The sequence below is a fragment of the Schistocerca americana genome, unplaced genomic scaffold, assembly GCF_021461395.2.
Source record: "Schistocerca americana isolate TAMUIC-IGC-003095 unplaced genomic scaffold, iqSchAmer2.1 HiC_scaffold_228, whole genome shotgun sequence".
Taxonomy (NCBI): Eukaryota; Metazoa; Arthropoda; class Insecta; order Orthoptera; family Acrididae; genus Schistocerca; species Schistocerca americana.
In genome coordinates, this window is record NW_025725937.1 from 160,001 (window position 1) to 165,000 (window position 5,000).

Below are 5,000 nucleotides of genomic sequence, written 5' to 3' on the forward strand. Positions count from 1 at the left end.
AGCCGACCAAGACATCGATGGGCCCACAGTGCCCATCTTTCGACCCCACCCACAAAGCCTGCGTCCTCTGTCGACCACAGCACCCCAACGCCAGCGCCTCTGCCGCACGAAATCGTGGACCGGCAATCACTCCACCTGCGCCCCACTCCAACCGCCCAACTCGCAACTCCAGCGGATGAACGGCGGACTTTTCCCGCAGTCGCAATGTGCAATCCACCCCTATAACTTCCCTTTCATGAAGAGATATGTCCAAAATGCGACATTCCGCTGTCCCTATACATGAGCTGCGAGCTGTACCAGTTACGAGCTAGAGACGCGATCGCGTTGCTCTCTGTACGAATGCCGATGCTGAGCGATCAGCTAGGAGGCGCTCCATCCATGTCGGTACCGGTGGGCGTTGCACTCGCAGTCGCAAAAACGTACGGCAAGTATATTACTCGGAAGAGGTAATGACAGTCCAAGCCCCCCTGCGTGGGGAGAGTCTTTCTAGGCCATGACCCACCGGAAAGGCCCCCCACCCCAGACATGTGACGTCACACCATCGGTATTGACGACTAGACTGATTCCTTATAATCATTTACCATACACCGGTGGAAGCTGCCGAGACGAGTAACTACATAGCGGGCTCGCCGTGTCACTAATGTACAGAGATACAACAGTTTCGACTGGAACCGGATTAAACGTATACACGGCGCTGATTAGTAATAGATAGAGCCATCAGAATACAGATAATGTATACAACTGTCCGTATACATGCTGAAAGACTCTGCTCACAATCACAACCACACGTCAGCCACACACCCTTATCACGCACTACTCTCTGCCTGTAACACGCACACAGACAATATGTAAGCACCAGCATGGAACAACACCCAGTGCATCCTCTCCGCCACATTAGACAATCCACACTGTCATAACCAGACCGGGAGATCCACTCAGAAAACAGAATATCCCACCCACCCGACAACCACCATTGCTCAGCCAAGCCACCAACACCCACACATGTCCTACACAGGGGTGCACCCAACATCACAATACTGCCTCCTCTCACAGCACACAAACAATGGCAGGAATGAAAGACACAGGTCTGCCACAAGCATGGAATGAGAGCGCCGCCTGTCATGAGCCAAAGGTGCATCCTGACGTGGCAAATCAGATGATGCCGCAGGCATCCACTTACTATAATCACAATCAACAAACCGGCCGCCCCGCCCCCCATTAAACCTTTCCTTACAACAATGTGTACTGTAACCTAACCTATATCGTACCTTAACCTAACCTATATCGTACCTTAACCTAACCTATATCGTACCTTAACCTAACCTATATCGTACCTTAACCTAACCTATATCGTACCGTAACCTAACCTATATCGTACCGTAACCTAACCTATATCGTACCGTAACCTAACCTATATCGTACCGTAACCTAACCTATATCGTACCGTAACCTAACCTACATCGTACCGTAACCTAACCTACATCGTACCGTAACCTAACCTACATCGTACCGTAACCTAACCTATATCGTACCGTAACCTAACCTATATCGTACCGTAACCTAACCTATATCGTACCGTAACCTAACCTATATCGTACCGTAACCTAACCTATATCGTACCGTAACCTAACCTATATCGTACCGTAACCTAACCTATATCGTACCGTAACCTAACCTATATCGTACCGTAACCTAACCTATATCGTACCGTAACCTAACCTATATCGTACCGTAACCTAACCTACGTCGTACCGTAACCTAACCTACGTCGTACCGTAACCTAACCTACGTCGTACCGTAACCTAACCTACGTCGTACCTTAACCTAACCTACGTCGTACCTTAACCTAACCTATGTCGTACCTTAACCTAACCTATGTCGTACCTTAACCTAACCTATGTCGTACATTAACCTAACCTATGTCGTACCTTAACCTAACCTATGTCGTACCTTAACCTAACCTATGTCGTACCTTAACCTAACCTGTATTGCGCCTTAACCTAACCTGTATTGCGCCTTAACCTAACCTGTATTGCGCCTTAACCTAACCTGTATTGCGCCTTAACCTAACCTGTATTGCGCCTTAACCTAACCTGTATTGCGCCTTAACCTAACCTGTATTGCGCCTTAACCTAACCTGTATTGCGCCTTAACCTAACCTATATTGCGCCTTAACCTAACCTATATTGCGCCTTAACCTAACCTATATTGCGCCTTAACGTAACCTATATTGCGCCTTAACGTAACCTATATTGCGCCTTAACGTAACCTATATTGCGCCTTAACGTAACCTATATTGCGCCTTAATGTAACCTATATTGCGCCTTAATGAAACCTATATTGCGCCTTAGCCTAACCCACATTGCGCCGTAACGTAACCCACATTGCCCCTTAACGTAACCCACATTGCGCCGTAACGTAACCCACATTGCCCCTTAACGTAACCCACATTGCGCCGTAACGTAACCGATATTGTGCTGTAACCCAACACACGTTGGGCCTTAACCCAACACACGTTGGGCCTTAACCCAACACACGTTGGGCCTTAACCCAACACACGTTGGGCCTTAACCCAACACACGTTGGGCCTTAACCCAACACACGTTGGGCCTTAACCCAACACACGTTGGGCCTTAACCCAACACACGTTGGGCCTTAACCTGCTCTGTAATTGTCATACGACGCGTTAAATTAGTGTAGTGTTGCCTAACTGCAACCCCCGCAATATAGTTTGCTACTCGCACTGCCCGGTCCCCAGTGTATCGCTTCATGTTAAACACCTTGCAGCTATACACTGTAATGTGGATGGCAGCAGGACGTACATGCTCAATGCCCTTTGCAGTTGTTCATTGGCATTTGCAGTTGTTCATTGGCATTTGCATGGCGAAGCACTTAGCCTACGCTGTGGTACGGCCTGTGTCAACTGTCCGCTGATGTTGTACGTCCAAATCACACACTGTACTGCACATTGGTCCTCATGTACTGAATGATACATCGTGGTACATGTGACCGTACAACGACTGCGCCAACAACGGCGAACCATGCGGTCCAAATGTTGTGCACTCAGCTACGTGTCGTCTCCCTATAAGAGCTGGATTGCAGTGTGGTATGCCCTGGATGGCGATCAGCATGAGCCGTCTGTTGATGTAGTGGCGCGTGTTGTCAGACGTAGTCGTCTCTTCTCACACACCGTGATAGCATGGTGCACTGCGTTCCACATCTGCGACATGCGACAGAGGCCGGTTGACAGTCGTTCGCGCAATGGACATCGCATACGTACGGGGGCCACCTTCCACGTGTTCGCGAAGCGTGCACATGTTGTTGCGTGTATGTGGGCAGACATAGTGTGTCGTGACACCTGACACAGGCATGCAACAATCGTTGAATTTGCAAATGGCGATGGACGCCTACGTTTGCTGGTGACGTTACGCAAATGAACAACTGGTAAACCGTTGTGGTGCGGTTGTTCTCGCTAGAGGTGAATCAGTGATGGCGACGATCGGTTGAGCTACCAACCGGTTGTTCCAGCGATACCCACCATGCCCACGAACGTGAATGGCATCTGGGTGTGAAGCGATACGCGGCGGTGGCTGGGTGGGACCGTCCCCGGCCGGTGAGGGGGGGCCTCCCGGCGTGCTGGCCGCGCGGTGCGTGGGCGCACGCGCTACAGCCGGCTGGTGGGGGCGGCCAGTGGCAGGCGCGCCGGCCGACGGAGGCGGCAGGCGGCGCAGCTGCGCGCCGGCGCACCCTGCACGCGGCGCCGTGCGGCCAAAGTAGGTCCTCGCGGGCCCGGTGCGAAGCGCGGTGGACATCTGCAGTGTGCTGGTCCGATTGAGGACTGTGTGCGCTGAGGATGCGCCGCCGCCCGGCGCTCGGCGCCGCGACGCCGTCTGCTGCTCGGTCGCCTCTGCGGTTCTCGCAGGTGGTTTGTATCGCAGCTGTGCGGACGTGTTGGCGCGTGCGCTGTGCTGGGAGAGTTCGCTTCGGCACCCAAGTGGGGCTTTTGTCCTTCTGTGGCGCTGGCGTTGGAGCTGCCGGTCACCGTAGGTGGCGCGTGTTGTCTCCCGCCGGCAATGCCACGACAGCACGCTCCCGGGCCTCTGTCGGCAGCGGCAAGCTCAGTTGGGAGCACGGGTGGTCGCACCTAAAGCGTCTACTCGCCAAACTCCGGGCGATTGCGCCTCTCTCGAACCCGACCAAGTACTTAGGACGGCGCTGCGCGCCGCCGGGACCTGAGAGGGTTTCGAGGTGTATGGTGCAGGGGAGCTCAGCCTCCTCCTGTTTGCAGAATAATTGAGCGGACGCTTGCGTGTTCGCGCGGGCCCCCGGGACACACTCCCGGGCGGCCGGCTGCTCAGCTCTAGTTGACGCAGCTCCCTGGTTGATCCTGCCAGTAGTCATATGCTTGTCTCAAAGATTAAGCCATGCATGTCTCAGTACAAGCCGCATTAAGGTGAAACCGCGAATGGCTCATTAAATCAGTTATGGTTCCTTAGATCGTACCCACGTTACTTGGATAACTGTGGTAATTCTAGAGCTAATACATGCAAACAGAGTCCCGACCAGAGATGGAAGGGACGCTTTTATTAGATCAAAACCAATCGGTCGGCTCGTCCGGTCCGTTTGCCTTGGTGACTCTGAATAACTTTGGGCTGATCGCACGGTCCTCGTACCGGCGACGCATCTTTCAAATGTCTGCCTTATCAACTGTCGATGGTAGGTTCTGCGCCTACCATGGTTGTAACGGGTAACGGGGAATCAGGGTTCGATTCCGGAGAGGGAGCCTGAGAAACGGCTACCACATCCAAGGAAGGCAGCAGGCGCGCAAATTACCCACTCCCGGCACGGGGAGGTAGTGACGAAAAATAACGATACGGGACTCATCCGAGGCCCCGTAATCGGAATGAGTACACTTTAAATCCTTTAACGAGTATCTATTGGAGGGCAAGTCTGGTGCCAGCAGCCGCGGTAATTCCAGCTCCAATAGCGTATATTAAAGT

The 5,000-nt window shown here is 52.7% G+C and overlaps 1 non-coding gene across 1 annotated transcript in view; it reads left to right on the forward strand.

Moving 5' to 3' along the window:
• The first annotated feature begins 4,374 nt into the window (after positions 1-4,374).
• LOC124575208 overlaps positions 4,375-5,000 on the forward strand; it is a 1,910-nt gene continuing 1,284 nt past the window's right edge. The window contains exon 1 of the ribosomal RNA XR_006972335.1: positions 4,375-5,000. This exon is cut by the window's right edge and continues 1,284 nt beyond it. This is a non-coding gene — a ribosomal RNA (small subunit ribosomal RNA).